At 43.1% G+C, this 21255-nt stretch overlaps 1 pseudogene; it reads right to left on the bottom strand.

Moving 5' to 3' along the window:
• Positions 1 to 17455: 17455 nt before the first annotated feature.
• Positions 17456 to 21255, bottom strand: part of LOC147158228 (uncharacterized) — a 57175-nt pseudogene continuing 53375 nt past the window's right edge.

The following is a 21255-nucleotide window of genomic DNA, read 5'->3' on the forward strand; positions in this document are numbered from 1 at the left end:
CCCTGCCACCAAGGAGCTTTCCAACCACCTTAGTGACTTCAAACCCTGAGATAGGAAAGCCCACCTCAGAGTCCCCAGACTCTGCTTCCTCAAAGGAAGACACGTCGGTAGAATTGAGGAGGACTTCAAAGTCCTCTGCCCACCGACTCACGACGTCCCGAGTCGAGGTCAGCAGCACCCCATCTCTACTATACACAGTGTTGATGGTGCATTGCTTTTTCCTCCTGAGACGCGGGATGGTGGACCAGAATTTACTCAAAGCCGTCCGGAAGTCGTTTTCCATGGCCTCACCGAACTCCTCCTATGACTGAGTTTTTGCCTGAGCGACTGCCGAAACTGCATTCCGCTTGGCCAGCCGGTACCTGTCAGCTGCCTCCGGAGTCCCACAAGCCAAAAAGGCCAGATAGGACTCCTTCTTCAGCTTGACATCATCCCTTACCGATTGCCGCCCTGACAGGCACCGACCACCTTAAGGCCACAGCTCCGATCGGCCGCCTCGACAATGGAGGCGCGGAACATGGCCCATTAGGACTCAATGTCCCCCGCCTTCCAAGGGAGAAGTTCTGCCGAAAATGGGCGCTGTAACTCTTTCTGACAGGGGATTCCGCCAGACGTTCCCAGCAAACCCTTACAATACGTTTGGGTCTGCCAGGTCTGACCGGCATCTTCCCCCACCATCGAAGCCAACACACCATTAGATGGTGATCAGTTGACAGCTCCGCCCCTCTCTTCACCCGAGTGTCCAAAACATGCAGCCGCAAATCCAATGACACGACTACAAAGTTGATCATCAAACTGCGGCCTAAGTGCACATATGGACACCCCTGTTTGAACATGGTGTTTGTTATGGACAATCTGTGATGAGCACAGAAGTCCAATAACAAATAACAAAAAAACACTCGGGTTCTGATCGGGGGGGGGGGGGGGGCGGCGGCTGTTGTGAGCGTTGAAGTCCCCCAGCAGAATGAGGGAGTCCCCAGAGGGAGCGCTCTCCAGCACACCTTCCAAGGACTCGAAAAAGGGTGGGTACTCTGAACTGCTGTTTGGTGCACATGCACAAACAACAGTCAGGACCCGTCCCCACAACAGTCCATTTATTTCACTCGTCATAGGGGTCTTTTGAGCCGTGCTTTGCCTGGGCTTCTCACCTAGGACCTGTTTGCCATGGTTGACCCTGCCAGGGGCATAAAGCCCCAGACAATAGAGCTCCTAGGATCTTTGGGACACACAAACCCCTCCACCACGGTAAGGTGCCGGCTCACGGAGGGGATTTATTTATTTATTAAGTAAAGAGCTTTGAAATTTGAGGACTTGGTTAATTATAAATTTGCACTTTTAATGTATAAATTGTGTTATAAACAGCTCCCTAGTCATATAGAGAATATGTTTAAGATAAAATAATATAGACACAACCTCTGAAGGAAGGTACATTTTGAAAGAATAAAATCTAGGACTAAATTAAAATATCAGTGTATTACTATAAGTGGTGTGAAGGTATGGAATCACTTTGATGATGAATTAAAAGGGTGTGAGACCATTTTTAATTTTAAACTTTTGTTTAAAAGTAAAGCTATTGAAAAACATGAGAATGTGGATTTTTTTTTTTGTTAATCTTATTTATGTGTGATATTTGAGTTAATCGTTTTGTGTGGTCTGATTTTGTTAAAAGGGTAGGCGAAAATAAGCTTCAGCCTATGCCTTTTCGTTCTGTATGTTTCTATGTATGACTGACCTGTGTGTTGTATTTATTTTTCTTTTATAACTGATGGAACCACGATGTGCTTTGTAGCGAAGTAGCTGGGACTGAACGGATTCTGGTTGGTTGCAACAAAATGCCATTGCTCAGGGGTGGTTGATTCTCTTATACGGCGGACACGGTTGTTTACATAAACATAAAAGCGCCTGGACTGGTTGTGGATATAACCATGGACTACTTTACTATCCGTGTAGAAACTGACTTTGTCTATTCCATCCCTGCAGTCATCCCGCACCAAGAAGCAATAGAACATCTGCTGGATGTCAGCAGTGACTGTGATTGGATGCTTCCTGAATCTCATGAGCACACCTAACAGGTTATTGTTTAAGTACGGTGTTGAGGGCTGTACCTTCAAACTGTGCACTAAAGTCGAACACCACTCTCATTTGTGACGGCTTTTGTGGATGGTACACTCCAAATTATGGTAAGTACCAATACTCCTTGCCATCCTGAACTGGGGGTGAAAGGTCTGCATGTCCACTGTCCAACATTTTCCACATAAAATCCATAAGATGAGCCTTCATCTCAGGGTTTTTTTTCTCAAGAGTGCGTTCCAGTGAGTGGAGGGGGCTGATTGCGTACTGGCAATTGTTGGGCAACGCCCTCGGCTGGCGAAATGGCAGGGGCGCAACTCAGCTTCGTGTCTCATCCAGGAAAAACAAATTTTCCATAATTTCAAGGTCCTCCATTGACGGTGCAAGCTTGTTGTCGTTTTTGGTTTGGCAGAAGACACTGTTCCCCATTGTCTCACTTTGTGTGTTGCTTTTCACATTTGTAATACTGGTACCTGACAGTTGTCCCTTTGAAAGATGAGTGTATACTTTGACAGCAAATTTATTTTCACATGGTGGGAAATGGGTGGGCCTCCCATTTGATAGGATGTGAGTTTTAAGAGAGGTAACTTGTGGAGGTTTATGAGTATCTCCCATCCAATCTCTGAGCATATGGTGCATCGTGAGGGCCAATGATTTGACTGCGTATTTTATGAACCCTTAGTATGTCTTGTCCGAGGAGTAGCAGAATCTCAGCATTGCTGTCTAGGGTACCTTGCAAGTGATGCCTTGCAGGTGGTGCAGCTGGAGTAGGAATTTTGTCTCATTTGTTCGGTATTATGTTGCACTCAATTAATGGTCAACCAGCATGCCATACATTCTTTTACTCATACTGGAGTCACTGGCAGGGTAGACGAAGCATATTTTAGAGCATGACTTCCCAGTGAACCCCTCTCCACACACCTCGGTACAACTCGAAACAACTGTTTCCTTCTGTCCTTCTCGACTCTCCCTGCCGTGATCAACTGAAGGTTGGGGGAATTTAGGGGGAAGAGGTGTGTCAAAGTGCAAGGCTGTGTGTGTGCCTATCACTGTTGCATTCTGAACACTTTACTACTGCATCACAGTCACTACTGCATCACACTTTACTACTGCATCAACAGATGTGTTGCTTTAGTACGCTCTCGCGTTCCTCAAAAGGTTTCTCTGTGAAGCTCCTGCACTCTTGTAAAGCATGTGGTTTATTATGTACAAGACAATGTTTGTCTGGTCCTTCATCAGGTGGGAGTAGTAACATTAGTTTTGTGCACCGACACCGTTCTGCGATAATTTGGTACTTTGGTACTCTGACTCTCAAGATTCTTGTTCTTTTTAACTCAAGTGGTGACCAGCGTTTGTAGATTGAAACTTGGGTCGTTGCTTGCCTTTGCTTGTGTTTCAACAAAATCCAGAAAGAATGCGAATGGGGGGAAAGTCACCTTTTACCTGCTTGTAACGTGAACCGGTACGAGGTACGAGAGACCATGCAAATATCCTTGATTCTTTGCAGAATTGAACTCCAACAGCAAATTGCTCAGTTCTCTTAGCTTACAGCTGTCTTTCACACAAACACGCACACAGACAAACATGGTCTGGAAGCGAACCCACGGCAACCTGTATCGTAGGCAAGCGATGTGCCACTCCGCCACCTGGAGCCCTCTTGCGTTGCTGGTGATTTGCTGAATATGGCTGTTCTCCCTCTCTGACAAATGAATAGTTGTGGTTATCACGACCATCTTCTGGGAGTCTTAGGGTCTGATAGTCCTTAGATAATGTGAGCAGAACACCTTGTGACCAGTGACGTGCGGTCAGGATAGGCAAGGTAGGCACTGCCTACCCCAGGCTCAAATGAAAGCTGAAACCGTTTGGCTTTTTTAAATTTATTTATTTATTTATTTTTACGATTTATTTCATTTCAGAAAGCCTCCACTACCTATAGGTTTACAAGTGACAACATTTGGTGATTTTCATATCCCAATTAAAAATGACTAGAGAATTATTCGTACTTTTCACAAAGAATGGTGCAAAAGGAAAGATTGGCTTTGTGGATGTGCTTCAATTAACTGGCTGTTTCACTTCACATGGTGTTTGGCATTGTTATTGCTAGCTTGATTTAATTCCACTGTGGTTTGTAGCACTGTATGTTTCTCTTTGCTGCCACTGGCATTGTCTTTCTTTGGGCCCATGGCGAAAAATATTGTTGTGGAAAAATCTAAATGCACTCGCGAGTATGGAGCACCTCCGGGAGTATTCACGATCTGACTGGAAATGAGCAGTGCATCGTCTCAACTACCGCAACGTGAGAATTGAGCATTGCTCGGCTTCACTCGGCTACCCGTTTTCAAGGTACGTTCGGCTTAGCTTGCTTTGCCTGGGTGTTTAAACTCCGAAAATGAGTTCAAACTCCGAGGCATATGTGGGCCGGTGGGATGCCTGGCGGGCCTGCCGTGCCCCGTCCTGCTGCGTTGGGTTGGGGGCGCGTGCCGTGTTAGGGTGGGGGGCGCTCCTGGCTCCTGGGTTTGCTCTCCGGCCGGTGGCCCCTGCGGGGCCCAGGGGTTGTCCCTTGGCGCTACTGTGGCCTGGAGGCCCTGGGGGGTTGTGCTTGCTCTGTCCTGGCCGGGGTCGACGGCTCCCCTCTTTGGTGGAGGTTCTCATGCATGCCAGATCCACTACACCAGCATCTATCGAAATTCAAACACAATCTGCTTCTTCCTCTGGTCGTTGAATCGGTGGAAGCTGATGTCTGTGGATCGTATTCTGCTTCATCTATCTTTCCTTCCTTTACTCGGACTCTCCTTTGGTCTCTTGAGGTCTCCCTAATTTGTTGGAATTTTGATGTTTCTGGGGTTGGTGAAAGACTCTGGTTGGTAACCCAGTGGGTTGATGTCTGGTCGGTGCTGGATTTCACTTTCCTTTCTTTTCTTTGATCCTTCTTCGGGTCTCCTAACACGACTCTAGCTGGATTCTGAAGTATTCGGTTTAGGTGAACAGTATGGGATTTTTTTATATGTTTTAGGTGAACTAATGAGTACACACTCACACGCACGCACATGCACATACTCACACACATACAAAATAAAAAATAACAAAAGAGCAATGATGATGACATGTCGAATTGGTAAAATTACCGAATGAACAATACTGAGCTCTCAAGAAGAAGAAGAAAAAAAGAAAAAAAACTCTGAGGTTCCACTGTATCAGGTACTCGAGGTCAGGCTGAGTGTCCTCTTTTTTGGGAAATGAAAATAAGGTCACCCAGGATACCTTGTACACTCGCCTGCCGACACACAAATTTGTAATTGGTGTGTGCGTCTCAATTTGCAACTGACGCCACAAGAAGAGGCCCTAAACACAAGATCAATAGAGGCCTGAGTCTACCACCTCAGACAGGATCCAAGGTAGAGGCTGTGCAAAAACGTTACGTTACAGGAACGACTTGACCTTATCATTGTATCAACATAAAACAAATAAGGGGTAGGACTCGATACGTTTTTAACTTCCTCTTACCCCTTTTGAACATATAAACTCTTTTCTTTCTTCCTATTCTTGTTTTTCTTTTTACTTCAACTTATATTTTATACTTGTTTTGTGTTTTATTTATGTTTATATGTTCAATAAAACCATTAACTAAAAAAAAACTCCTACTCCATTTCTCTTCCCATTTACACCATGATCTAACAACTTGAACCCTGTTCCTAAACTTCTAGCTTTGATCCCTTTCCACCTGGTCTCCTGAACACACAGTATGTCCACCTTCATCAGATCAACCAGCTCTCTACCTTTTCCTGTCATAGTTCCAACATTCAAAGTCACTACTCTTGGTGTTCTTCTCTTTCTTCCTACGAACACCCCTTCCTCATCTCCTTCTTCAACCAACAGTAGTCCAGTTTCCACCGGCACCCTGTAGGTCAATAGCACCGATGGCGGTCGTTGTTAACCCGGGCCTTGACCGATCCAGTATGGAAGTCATACAGTTGATTCGCATGTTTGATTTGGCCCAAATTTTACGTCGGATGCCCTTCCTGACACAATCCTCTGTATTTATCCGGGCTTGGGACCGGCACAAGAAGACATTGGCTTGTGCCCCCATGCCTTAACTTAAAAGTGCATTGTGGAGTTTAACATTTTAATATTAGCTATTTCTACATTATGATGCTCCACCTATGCCCAAACAAGTACAAATTACCCTTATTTATTTTTTTTTTTAACTGTTACTGCGCCTATCAGCTTGTATTTTCCCTTCAGTGTGTAGTCTTTGGGGCAAACATTCCACAGTTTCTTGGGGGCGGGGAGGGGTGGCGAGATAGAGGGTGAACTCATGCTTATCTCCGCGGATATTTAGTGTTAACGTACGATACAATTAGGATGAAAACGGGGGGCGGGGTGCGTTCTTTGAGCCGAGCCTAAACTCCAGCTCAGACTCCAAGAAAAATAAAAAATTTAAGAGTTTATTCAAGTGCACCATGCATGAGCTTGACACAGAGGCTCCAGATACTCTTTAGGCCAGAGGTGGCAGTCGCAAGTAACAAAAAGTTTCTAAATTTCTTGTGGATACAACATTATGTCATGTCAATTTTGTTAAAAATTACTTTAAATGCATTTTGCAAGCATATTATTGCTATCATTGCTATTTATATTGTAATATTGTCTAGTGCTTTCACAATTAAGAGGTAATTTAAAAGTTATGTGTAGGGTATGTTGACATTGTTAACATTTTTACTGTTTTACTTTATATTTTAACCATTTTGAATTTAGTTATAACTGTGTAGATGTAGGTATAATTATGTTAACTCAGTATGGCTCAATGAATAGTATTGTATTCTTATCTGTCTCTTTCGCCTGAGAAGAAAAGGGCAACGGGTTTCTCTTCCACTGTTATCTAGAAGGGAGTGTAGTCTAGTACCGGTCTCAGTCGGAAGAGGGGAGGGACAGGCTGATGTATTATTGTTTTTCTCTAATCTGATTTATACCTATGGGAACTTGCTGAACTTGCTGATGGGAACAGAAGGGGGGATTTTCTTGTATTCACTGAGTTGCAAATAAATGTACTGTGGGCTGAAGGAGGAGCACACTTTTGAACAGAACACTGTTTGGGTGACTTCATTTGTGTGACCAGAAGCTTCTGTTATAATGACACCTTTGCAAAGGGACTTCTTCACCAGAATCTCACCATTCAGTTAATTGAACACGCAAAGAGTAGAATACAAATATTGTCTACTCTAACAAATGGTGATCCCCGACGCTGAATTCTAACGGATGGTGGTATTTTGACGATTTAACAAAGCTGCGGCGTTCCCGGACGGGCGGAATTTCTGGCGCCATATTAATTCCGGTAAGTGGAGATTTTTATCCACGTAGAGAAATTCTGTCTGTTTGGAGGCGCTATAGCCGGTTTTTCGTCTTCTAAATTGTCTAAAAATTTAAATGAGATCTGTGTGAACAAGTTGTAGTTTGATGTCGTTCTATTGTGAGTTGGGATAATTCCTACGATATTGAACTGGACACGTCGTGGGGTGGTGCATTTTTTAGTGACGTAAATGCAGACCTAGAGAAAAAGCTTTTTTTGTGCAGGATGAAGTAGTGGTTTTTGTTGTTGTTTTGTTTTGTTTTCGTCTCGCTACGAAGAATCCTTAGACCATAATATATATTGAATAAAAGGGTTGCCGGATGACGTAAGAAGTCTTTCTTCTACTAAGGATCGCGAAGATTATGGTATGCGCTCTGCTTTTTTAGCAGTTTGGCCGATTGGGGACTAATATCGATATTTGCTCATGACTCTTATTGAGAACGTCTATTTACATGTAATATGTTTTTTGAAAAAGTGCCTGTTTGAAATTGAACAGTATTGAGGGGTCCAGGTTGATTACAGCGATAATTGGATTTTGTGTCACTGTATTTGCAATCGAGAGATTACGTGATTTAGTTAAAATTTTGGCGCTCCTACTTTTGTAGTTTTGAGGTCAGGATTACCGTATGAATTCCTTTTGTTCTACGGTTTAATTCGATAGCGCGTGACGAGTTATTTTGAAAATGAGCGCCTTGCAAAAATTTTGCAATATATTGAGAACAGTTTAGCTCAGCGGGATTGGATAACCGCTGTGTATAAACGAGAGGTCACGTGATTCTTATGTGTGTCTATTGTGTGGCCATCGGTGTTAACCTATTGAACTATTATACTAAAAGTGAGACGTCACTGTATTGATAAATATTAATACTACTTGCGTAGAATAGAAACCGAAAGTAAAAAATAAAGAACTACAAAAAAAATGGAGGGCGTTTTTGACACAGATACAGATACAGAATGGTTTGACCTGAATGCGCTTCCGGTTCATAGCCGGAATTTGTGTTTAGATATACAAGTTAAGACTGCATTTGATGTTGCTGTCGAAGCAATGCCCGAAAAACATCGACAAAAAATGAAAAAGCTAATAATGGATTGGATAACGGCGGGCTGTGACAAAGGGTGGTTTCCACCTTTGACATCCACTGTTTGTTTGGTAGCTTTGATGAAAGCAGTGGAATTTGCATGCGTGAAAAAACGGCTTTCGCTGGACAAAATGGTACGTCAGACTTTTGTATTTTCTTTGAATGGAAGGAGAGTTAGACAAAATCGGAAAAAAGTGGATAAATTGATGTGCAATGCTAGACTGTTTGCTTTGGGTAGTTCTGTAAAAACCGCTCGGGGGGCCTTAGCAAATGCTGGTAATGATGCTAAAATGACTCCAGCTCCTGTGGAAGCTATTAACCCGTTTACTGAATTACCGTACAAAACTGCGGTTCAAATGCCACAGAATTTGCAAGCGCCGATTTTAAAGGTGAATGGTGGTAATCTCGATGTGGATTGGAATGGTGGAAAATGTGATATAAATTCTCGGCCAATTCGATCTAATTTGCAGGCCGCGGCAGACGGCTTAGCAGCTGGCGTAAGCGCTTCTGTGAAACAATTGGAGAGTAAATTAGACGAAATATTGATGATGAAGGATGTTCCGCAAGAAAAATTGAACCAAGCGGGTGCTTTTCAATTGGAACTGACTAGACACGCTGAAGTGCCCCAGGTTATTCGTAACAAATGGCGTGTGATTCTTTCTCGCTTTGAGGAGGCTGCGAACGACCAATTGACAGAAGAAGGCCGCTTATTAAGGGCGGAACGTGATGAATTGTTTCAACGACATGAACGTGATATGACTAATGAAATTTCTGATGCATTGACGAAGAGCTGTCAAATTGTAGAGATTCGACAACAGTTAGCTGATCTGACATGTGCTGTTGGTTACGTCATGGGACAACGTGGCCTTAGCGCATCCGATAAACTCCCATAAGCGCCCATGTTGACAAAGGTGGATCCAGCCACCGGTAATTCGGCTACTGTATATAGACCCTATTTGCCATCTGATTTGTGCGTGCTTGTAAAAAAACTTCCTCCGATGCAGACGGGGGGGGGGGGGGAATTGGCTGCGGTCGCTACAGAGGGAGGTGATTGGGCAGATTTTAACTGCAGGAGATATACGTACGCTTTTGACACAAGCATGTCCTCTGTCTCAACTCGAAGTGTTGATGACTAATTCAGGGATGTCATCTTTGAGTGACGGTGAGGCATTATCACGTGATAATTATTTAATGCTGTTTGGAGCACTTGGTGAATTGTTCCCACTCCCGGAAGTTGTCATCTCTGACTTGATATTTGCTCTCAAAGTTGACGAAGAGGCCGCGGCGTTTATTGACCGTGCTCTTGTGGACTTTTCTTTAAAGACTGGTCACTTGCCAAATGATTCTGCACTGTATTCACAAATATTTCGAGCTGCGGTGTTAAGGGGTGTGCCTAAGTCTGTTGTGCAGGCTATGGACGCGAATCCGGATTTGCCTGGAACCGACCATGACAGGTGGTTATCTCATCTGAAACACCATTTGAGAAGGTATGCAAAAGATGTCGAATCAAAAACTGAAAAACATTTAAGTACTGAAAAACAATTGGCGATTTTACAATTGCAGACTTTAAAAAAACAGGAGGATTTTGTTCCTCCGGCTTCTACTGGAATGTCATCATCTGATAATGTCATGGGAGGGTGTGTTTTGTATCAGTCAGAGCCTTTTCCTTACCAAGACCAGTGTTTCAGTTGTGGCCGTTCTGGGCACTGGGCAAATGCCTGCCGGCAGTTCCCACGTGTGCGAGGAAGGGGGAGGCGTCAACAGAGAGGACGAGGCTCCTACCGGCAAAGGGGACGTGGCTCATGGGGCCCTTCCACACGCCCGACTGCATCACAACAACAACAATACCCTCCTGTGCCTTACCAACAGCTCCTGCCGCCACCTGGTGGACAGTTTCCGCAATGACTGGATCCTGGATTCACATGTCATGGCATGCAGGAGCCAATGATTGACATGACGGTAGGCGGAACTGTTTTTTCATTTATGGTAGATACTGGAGCTCGACATTCTACCATTATGAAGTTGCCACCTGACAGTACGCTCACCACGGATGGTATTTCGCTCGTTGGATTTAAGGGAGAACAGACTGTTTTGCATATGACATCTCCGATTCACACACAGTGCTTCTCACAGACTTTTTTGCACAAATTTGTCTATGCTGCGAATTGTCCTGTGAATCTTTTGGGAAGGGATCTTCTCATAAAAACTGCTCCATTGATCCAGTGTGGACCGGACGGAATTACACTTCAGTTCCCAGACGGACACACTCATCACTGTAATGGTGAATCCGCATCCAACGTCTCCACCCAGTTTGCAGTGATGCCTCAAAACGCCATGACATGCACCCCTGCTGACATCTACTGGGCAAAGATTGACACTGATTCTTCCGGCTGGAGGGACGCTGAGAACTTTTGGAAACTATGGTCTTCTTGGGTGAGAAATCTAAGATCATATGAGATGGTTTCTGACTGTATGCATTGCACATTATTCTATGACAGGAGAAGTGATGAGATATACAGTGAAGCTTTTAGTACAGTTGTTGACAACGCCTGGGAGTTGCGTGTCGGTGATTTGTTTGCAGGAAAACCCGGCGTGGCATTTTCTGTTAATCTGACTGAAGAACAATCTCGATGGTACAAGATGGCGGAGCCACCTGATGAATCTATGCTGGCATGTCATCCTCATATTTCACTGATGGTGTCATCCCGGCATACGGCAAAAGATTTGGGTCCATTTGTCCTGACCTGCACAAGAGCAACTGATTGGCAACACTCTATACACACAGATTTATTTTATTCCAAATCTCTTGATGCCTATTGGATTAAATCTGACTTGTTTGCCTCCATGTCTGTTTTAGAACATCAACTTTTGGATCGGCATCATGGAAGGGAGACATCTGACAGCGAGTTTGCTGGTGACATGTTGAGAACCTTGCCTACTGCACTGTGGTCTATTGACCCGACTGATGTGGGCCTGTGTAATGTTGCTCAAGTAACTTTTGAATTAAAACATGACCCCGTTTGGGTGCAACAATATAAAATGAAAAATGAAGGGCGACTTGGCATCTCAGTAACAATTGAGGGTTTGCTGAAAGCGGGGGTCCTTTGTAAAATTGATAAGTCTACCTATAATACTCCTATTCTCCCAGTGGAAAAGAAAAATACTGGTAAATTTCGAATGGTGCATGATCTCCGAGCTATTAATGCTAAAGTACACCTGCACTCCCGGTGCCAAATCCGCATTCTGCGCTGTCACAAATTACTCCATTGCATACACATTTCACCTGCATTGATCTTGCAAATGCATTTTTTTGTATCCCTCTTCACTAGTCTATGCAGAAGTATTTTGCATTTACGTGGAATGATGAGTGTTACTCCTATACCCGGCTACCACAGGGTTTTGTTTTGTCTCCTGGAGTTTTCAATGCTTCCCTTCGACAGCTGCTGTCAACTCTCCAACTTCCTACTGATGTTCTTTTGGTGCAATATGTAGATGATCTACTCCTAGCTGCACCATCTGAGGAGTCCTGCCTACAAGCTACACAGCTCCTTTTGAGCCACCTGGCTTCGGTGGGTTTGAAGTGCTCCAAAGACAAACTCCAAATTGCCCGACCTCAGGTTTCCTTCTTGGGTCGACTTATATCAAAGCGTGGAACAGGTATTTCTCCGTCACACAAAGATGACATCTTGCATCATCCCAAACCGACAAATGTGAAACAAATGTTGGCTTTTCTGGGTCTGTGTAACTACTCCAGACATCATGTTCCGGATTTTGCGGAACTGACTCACTCTCTCAGACAATTAGTGAATGAAAAAGGAATGAGGAACCTGTCGCATGTTCTAAATTGGACACAAGCTGCTGAGAACTCTTTTGTTCTGCTGAAACAGTTTTTGTCATCGGCAGCGGCTCTTGTCGTCCCTGATTACAAAAACATGTTTTTCCTTGATGTTTCTGAAAAATCCAGCAGTGTGTCGGCTGTTCTTTTTCGGAAGGGGGAAGATGGTAATAGACATGTTTGTCTTTATGCATCAACACCTCTTGAGAAATATGAACAGCGTCATCCTCTTTGTGCAGCTTTTGCTTCAGCACTAGCTCGCTTGATTCAGAAAACATCTCATATTGTGCTACATCACCCGCTTACAGTACGTACATCACATAGTACAGTGCAGTACGTAACCAGCCAAGCATTTACTATGACGGGGGGACGACAGAGAAAGATTGAATCAGTCCTGACACAACCTCACATTTTGTTTGTACATGAGGGAATTAACATGGCAGAAGGCATGTTGGAGGGACAATCCCACTGCTGCACTCAGCGTGTTTTGGAAGAAAACTCACTGAGAAATTACCTTTACGACATCCCGATAGACGACGCAGAAATGACGTTATTTACTGATGGATGTTGTTTTAAGGGTAATGATGGACTCCAGTCAGGTTTTGCAGTAACACAGATGATTGGAACAACTTTTGACTTGATAGTGGCAGATAGACTCACAGGGCCACAGTCAGCTCAAAGAGCAGAAATAGTGGCAGTGACAGCTGCACTAAAGATAGCAAAAGATAAAACTGTAAACATTTACACTGACTCGGCGTATGCACATATAGTGATACACAAAGCCATAAAAGAATGGCAAAGAAATGATTTCATGACTGCTTCAGGGTCACCGATCAAACACCATCAAGATATTTTTGATCTAAAAGACGCCTTGCTATTGCCTAGAGCGGTGGCTGTGATTAAATGTAGGGGACATTCAAAAAAGAATGATTTTGTGTCAGAAGGAAATGATTCAGCAGACAAGGCGTCAAAACAAGCAGCGGGCTACAGCCCAACACTTCAATTGATGGTGAGCGAAGATGAATTAGGACAAGAACTAACCATAGAAACAAATAAGCTGTGGCAGGAGAAGGCCAGTCCGGAAGAACAGAGTGTGTGGCTGGCAAAAGGCGGACAAAAGGATGAAACAGGTATATGGCGGAAAAGAAGGTAAATATATCCCATCGCAGAAACAACTAAAAAATCTAATTTCTGAAGCCCATGGACTGTGCCATGTTGGCACAGAGGAAATAATGAGACGATTATGTAACTGGTGGCATCCTTACATGAGACAAATTGTTAAAAATGAACTGCAGGACTGCAGTGTTTGTAACAAATTTAACAGTAAAATGACATCCAAACCTCCTCCTGGCACTCATGATCCAGAAGTGACTGCTCCAGGACAAGTAATCTCAATGGATTTTACAGATATGATTAAACCAGTGGAAGGATACCGATATTTGTTGGTAATTGTGGATTCCTTTTCCGGATGGCCGGAGGCATATCAATGTAAATCTGAGACAGCAGAGGTTGTGGTAAAACATTTGATTAATCATTATATACCATCACATGGGTTTCCCAGGAAAATTAGATCAGACAATGGGACTCATTTCAAAAATAAACATCTACAGGAAGTAGAACAAGCATTGGGGCTAAGACACACTTTTGGATCAGTGTATCATCCTCAATCTCAAGGACAGGTTGAGCGAATGAATAGAAATATTAAAGAAAAATTAGCTAAAGCACTGGCCTCGTCAAATTTGAATTGGCTACAAGCCCTTCCTTTTGCACTAATGAATGCGAATGTCATTAAACTCAGCTAAAGGCTGGACTCCATTTGAAGGTCACAAAAACAGACCATTTCCGGCTCCAAATACGCCGCTGGAAGAGTCACACATTGAAGGACCTCCAGTACTAAAACAATTAGTATCTACATTTTCTAAGCTAACAAAAAAGTGGCCAGTTGCTCCTTTAGAAATAAATGATTGTGAATATGTGTGGTTAAAGGTGACTAAGAGAAAATGGTTCTTCCCAAGATGGACGGGCCCTCACCGGGTAACTGAAAGAACGTCTTGTGCAGTGCGCTTGCATAAGAAGGGGGACACCTGGTACCACCTGTCATCTACCAGGCCGGCCGGGACACCTGCTGGCTCAGCAATCCGACCTGCGATCACCGGATGTCCCGACCTGGGAGCCACGTCAGCTGAATCCGTGCCCGGTTCCGGAGCTGCCGTTTGAGGACATCAGCCGTTTGAGGACATCAGTCAACTAAGATCAAATCAAGTGCCTTTTTCTGGGCAATCATTTTACGAAGAGTCACATTTTCGGGCAGAATAATCCCGGTGACATATCGAAGGTCTCGGCAGTCTACCCGAGACCTTAAAAGAAGAGACGAACTATTGCGACACTTTTTTCATTCAACAAAGAACTTCATCACGAGATGGCTTCAAAGCAGAAACATATATCCGTCTGCTGCATCGCGACATTTCTTCTCATATTGACTTGGTATTTTTGTCAGCCTTTTGACACAACTTTGAACGCAATTACAACGTATCGTATTAAGCGAAGTATTAATTCTCCATATAATCCCTGGGTCATATTCTGGACTTATAATAAATCAATTGCTGTGACAGTTGCTCCAAATACAAACACTTCTGTTAAAATTCCTATTAAATCCTTAAAGGGATTTGGTAGGGGAGACAGACTAAGGGGGGGATTGGATAAATTACTGGTGGTATTTGACAGGACATGTACAACGAGATTGGAATGCTCTAATAACAACACAGGATGGACGATACTGGCGTCCGGGAACTAGTGAGGAGGCAATCTTCTTTAGCAAAAGAATAACATTGCGTAATATGGGGGGTCGACTCTATATGACCTTTACTTTTCCAGAAGGAAAATTACGGTCGCCTAACACAACAATTGATAACGCCTCCTGTTTTGGATTTCTGTTGTGAGCCTGGTTCTCCGGATATGACCCATATTTCCCCATTTTAGTATGCGTAAATAAAACAATGAGTAATTTAGAACAGCCAAAAATGACTAACTACACAATGGAGAGCGAAGTGAAGGCGGTCAGCGTACCGACTGATGGAATAGTTGAAAGGTTCCGGGTTACAACAGGATTTAACAATTGGCTATTATTGGTGAACGAAGCGGCTCGAGCCTCTGATAAAAATAACTGTGTGGTATGTGTAGGTCCGCGTCCTTTATTGAGAATCATTCCGGCTAAAATAGATGATCACTGTGTAATGGAACTAATGAATAAGACTGTCCCCAATGTCAAATGCTCGCAATGGGATAAGGTGTATCCCCTCGTCGATTGGCAGAAAACTAAACCAGTATTTTCAAACACAGTTGCAAATGGTAATTTTTCATGTATTAAAATGACAGGTATTGGAGAACAGTTGGGGGAACTAAATTACATCACTCAGTGCGTGTCAATAGTAGATGTGGGACAGAAGTTCCAACCACGATCCAGGGCGGACATATACTGGTGGTGCGGTGTTAACAGAATATTTGATAAGTTGCCTTTAAATACAAAAGGATATTGTGCCCTCATAACCCTTCTCATGCCAGTACAAATCTACCCCATCTCTATTGATAACCTGTTACAAATGATTGATAATTGGGAACCAAAACCTCCTTCTTTTCAGAGGACCAAACGACATTCTTGGCAAGAGTAGAATGTTCCCACCTACATTGATGCAATTGGAGTACCAAGAGGTGTGCCAGATGAATACAAATTAACTGATCAAGTACTCTCAGGATTCGAATCTATAATTTGCTGGTGGTGCACCATAAACAAAAATGTAGATAGAATTAATTATATACATTATAATGTACAAAGGCTAGGAAATTGGACTCAGTCTGGCTTTGAGGCTGTACGCGGCCAGTTAGCCGCTACATCTTTGATGACATTCCAAAATCGAATTGCACTAGATATGTTACTGGCAGAAAAGGGCGGAGTTTGCTCAATGTTTGGAAATCAGTGTTGCACTTTTATTCCTAACAATACTGCTCCAGATGGAAGTCTGACAATTGCAATTGAAGGGCTGCGAACACTCAATAAGAAAATGAAAGAGCAATCCGGTGTAGATACTTCTGTATGGGATAATTGGATGAATGTGTTTGGCCGCTATAAAGCTTTGATTTCCTCAATTTTGATATCTGCAGCTGTTTTCACTGCATTATTAACAATTTGTGGATGTTGTTTAATACCATGTATTCGTTCTCTTTGCCAAAGACTTATTACCACTGCTATTGAAAAACATGATGTACAAAATAAGTCCTCTCATATGATGGTGGCTTCTGCTAAATCATACGTGTCTTCTATCGCATCCAATGAGAGGGACGAGGATCCTGCTGGCATCTTTTTGTAAAAATGTTTGTTTTGGGCTCTTTTTAGAGCCCAATTGAAGGAATGTTGACATTGTTAACATTTTTACTGTTTTACTTTATATTTTAACCATTTTGAATTTAGTTATAACTGTGTAGATGTAGGTATAATTATGTTAACTCAGTATGGCTCAATGAATAGTATTGTATTCTTATCTGTCTCTTTCGCCTGAGAAGAAAAGGGCAACGGGTTTCTCTTCCACTGTTATCTAGAAGGGAGTGTAGTCTAGTACCGGTCTCAGTCGGAAGAGGGGAGGGACAGGCTGATGTATTATTGTTTTTCTCTAATCTGATTTATACCTATGGGAACTTGCTGAACTTGCTGATGGGAACAGAAGGGGGGATTTTCTTGTATTCACTGAGTTGCAAATAAATGTACTGTGGGCTGAAGGAGGAGCACACTTTTGAACAGAACACTGTTTGGGTGACTTCATTTGTGTGACCAGAAGCTTCTGTTATAACGATACCTTTGCAAAGGGACTTCTTCACCAGAATCTCACCATTCAGTTAATTGAACACGCAAAGAGTAGAATACAAATATTGTCTACTCTAACAGGTACTAGTATGTAACAGTAGTCATTTAAATTAGTTTGAACATTCAGCATATTAAATTTAATTTTAACATAGGCAAATTACTTTGACTCTGTTTATGTATATGATACCTTAAAAACAAAACAAAAAGACTACAGGAAAAGGTCTCAATGTTTAGACAAATAGCATGTCTGTTATTCGGTCAAATTCGGCATTTTACTGCACATCTTGCATCAGCAGAAAGCCATTGCCCAGGTTCTTCCTGCAAACAAAAAGCTCAGACATTACATCCGCATATGGAAGGACATAGATATGCTACAGTCCATCAACAAGACACTTGTTCCACTGGTAGAGGTCACTGGTGCTCTCTCAGAAGAGACATACATCAGTGGCTCTTTCATCAAACCCACCCTCCACCTGCTCAGTAACACCATACTAACAACTGAAGACGATGAAACCGATGCTTTTGTCCTACCTTCAATCTAACATTTTGGATCCAGAGGACTGGTGTTGGGGGGAATTGCACAAGGTTTACCCCCGACTTTCTAAACTAGCACAAAATTATTTATGCATGCCAGTGACAAGTTCATCTTTGGAAATCGTCTTGAGCAGAAGAGGCAAAAAAGTGTCCTGTTTGTGAGCATCCTTGAAGCCAGATCACGTGACCAGGCTGGAGTTCCTGGCTTTCTAATTCAGAATATTCTGATGCAGTTTATTTTATTGCATTTTGTCAACATTGTTGAAATAGTATTCAGTTTATAATGTTTTATACTATAATGAGCACACTATTTTGAGAGCTGATCGTTTTCACCCAGAACATCTTATTAACAATTAGGACTGACCAGGTCTTAGTAATGTCCTTAAATTCAGCATTAATTCGGTTGGCGGTGGGAGGGATCTGCCACCGCCTTGTCCAGGTGTGCGAGGGAATATACCGTCCTCCACCGGGAGCCGCGTGGTGCCCCGAGTTGGAGAGGCGTTTGGCGCGCTGGAGAGGTTTTGAGGTTGCCGCAGCCGCAACGCGGGCTGCACGCGGGACAATGGGTTCATTTATTAAACTTAGTGCTACTACACTGGGTCCAGACCAGTCATGAAATACCGGGCATGTCTGGCTTGCTTTTGCCCCCACCGTCAAGAAAAAGGATTCGGCACATTCAAGCTTATATACTCTAGCACTCCTACCCTTTGATCATGTGGTTGTCCAACCAACTCTCGGACAACACCAGGCTACGGATGTTCGGTCAAGTGCAGACCTCTGAAAAAGAGGCTTGAAAAAAATGTGAAATGACTTCCATGGTCAGACTGTATACATACAATCATCCATTTCCCTTTGGCCTCAGATTACAACTGTGATTTCCATCATGTCAGCCTGCCTTGACAAAGGGAGAGCAACATCAGTGTGATAGCATTAAAACTGAAGTGTTACCAAATCCATGGCTCTTATTAGATTACATTTAGGGTGTCTTGTAACAGCAAATGGTTTGATTTTGATATGTAGAAACATCCATTTTAACTCAGAACTACTCAGGCACTGACTTTTCTTCAAAAAATTAGGCCCAATGACAGAGGGTTTTTTTGGGATGGAATTAACTACTTTGGTAAGAATTTGTGACAGGTTGAAAAGGCCTTTGCCTGCAATGAGGCCTGACAGGGTCATTGCAGATTGGAAGCTTGCCCTCAAAGCACTCTCGTCACATAAAGCGCATGTGTTACATGCTACAGAAATATGGGACATCCCTTTCCCTTAAAAAGTAATTTTATACAATAATTATTTATTTATGCATTGTTTAAAAGTTTGGCATACACACTAAAAACAGATGGGCCAAAAATAACCCTAATTGGGTCAAAAAGGGACCGACCCAATGTTTTGGTTTATTTATTTAAACCAAAAAGTTGGGTCAAATGAATAACCCACCAAACAACTTTTTTTTCCTTTTCTTTTTTTTGTAACAAAACAATTATTTTGGGGGGCGACTCAACTTTTTGGGTTGAGCATGAAAAAAAAAGGTCTAAAATAAATTGGGTCAAAAAGGCACCGCTACAATGACTACGTTTACATGCAGGCAATAACCCTTTAAAAACCCTTTTGAAACATGCGCAATAACCGGAATATGCTCTTATTCGGGTTTCTAAAAACCCGATTTAGCCCCTTGGCTTTCATAACCTGAATACTGGTTCATATAAACACAATCGGAATACCTTGAATCAACGGGGAATTGCTTTTTGTTGTGCGCATGCTCACAATCTCTTCTTCGTCTCCTTTTCCTCTTCTTCGTTTATTTTTACTCGCAAGGAATCTTGGTCTTTGTAGTAATGACGTCCTACACGGGCCTCGCTTGAATACATTGATCTCTCTGCGGCGTTGTCACGTTATATTGTGCCTCTATGACGAAAATGCCAGTTTGTGACACGACATCACTCGTAAAGCTTAAACAATGTTTGTTACCAGCTTGCAGTGTTCACCAATACACGTGTAGGAACATTAGATGGCACACACACTTTATCCAAACGAGTAAGTCCGTGCTTCTGGTGTGTACCGACAAGAACAGCACTTCTGGCGCGAGTAGGAAACGGACTACTTATTCAGCGTGGTGAGTGACATGAATATAATGTATTTTATTGACCGTTAGAAGTGGAAACGACGTCTATATCTGCCATGACGTCGTCCGTGCTTTGGTCCTTTACATCGGGTTATTCCAAACGGCATGTATACAGGGGTAACTCTGTCATCTTGCGGCTGTAAACGTGTTATTCCGTTCCAGAAACCCAAATATTGCCTGCATGTAAACGTAGTCAGTGTTTTTGTTGATTTATGTCAATCAAAAAGTTGGGTCAAACAAAAAATTCACATAACAACCCATTTTAGGGAGGGGGGTGGCAGGCCCAATGTTTTAGGTTATTTATTTACTTTGCAAACCAAAAGTTTGGTCAAATGACTAACCCACTGAACAAACATGTATTTATGTATTCATTTTCTTTATTATTATATTATTTGCTTTACTTATTTTTAGCACGACCCAACTTTTTGGATTATGCATAAACCAGAACAGGGTTTTTTCTACGTAGAAAATTTGGAGGCGGCCACCACCACCTAATTTGTTCGCCGCCTCCAGCCTGAGCGACTAATAGCGTATTTCCTTTTTTTTTTTTTTTTTTTTTTTCTTTTTTTTTTCTCTTTTTTTAAGAGCTCAGTATTGTTCATTCGGAAATGTCATCATCATTGCTCTTTTTTTTTTTTTTTTTTTTTTTTTTAAATATATATATATATATATATATACACATATATACATACATATATACATATATATATACATACATACATACATATATTTTTTTTTTTGTGTGTGTGGGTGAGTATGTGTATGTGCGTGCGTGCGTGCGTGCGTGCGTGTGTGTATTTGTTAGCTCACCAGAAAACCTATTAGAAAAAAAATCTCATACCGTTCACCTAAATCGAACACCAGGAGACCCGAGGGGACCGAAGAAAACCAAGGAAGGTGAAATCCAGCACCGACCAGACACCCCCCACCAGAACTCCTCCCCAGCCCAAGAAACATCCAGACCCCAACAAATCCAAAAAACATAAAATCAGGGAGGCCTCAAGAGACCAACGGAGAGACCGAGAAAAGGAAGGAAGGACAGACGAAGCCGCGTGAGATCCGAGACACCAGCCTCCACCGATTCAATAACCTGAGGAGGAAACAGATTGTGTCTGAGTTTCGGTAGATGCTGGTGTGGTGGATCTGGCATGCATGAAAATCTCCACCAAAGAGGGGAGCCGTCGACCCCCGCCGGAACAGAGCAAGCGCAACACCTCATGGCCCCCCAGGCCGCGGCAGCGCCAAAGGACGACCCCCGGGCCCCACCAGGGCCACCGGCCGGAGAGCAAACCCAGGAGCAGGAGCGCCCCCCGCCCCAACACGGCCCGCGCCCCCGGCCCAACGCAGCAGGACGGGGCACTGCAGGCCCACCAGGCACCCCAGCGTTCTTTGTGAAAATTAACCCCTGTTACTGAG

The sequence above is a fragment of the Leptonotus elevatus genome, chromosome 18, assembly GCF_054856555.1.
Source record: "Leptonotus elevatus isolate MCC_2025b chromosome 18, RoL_Lele_1.0, whole genome shotgun sequence".
Taxonomy (NCBI): Eukaryota; Metazoa; Chordata; class Actinopteri; order Syngnathiformes; family Syngnathidae; genus Leptonotus; species Leptonotus elevatus.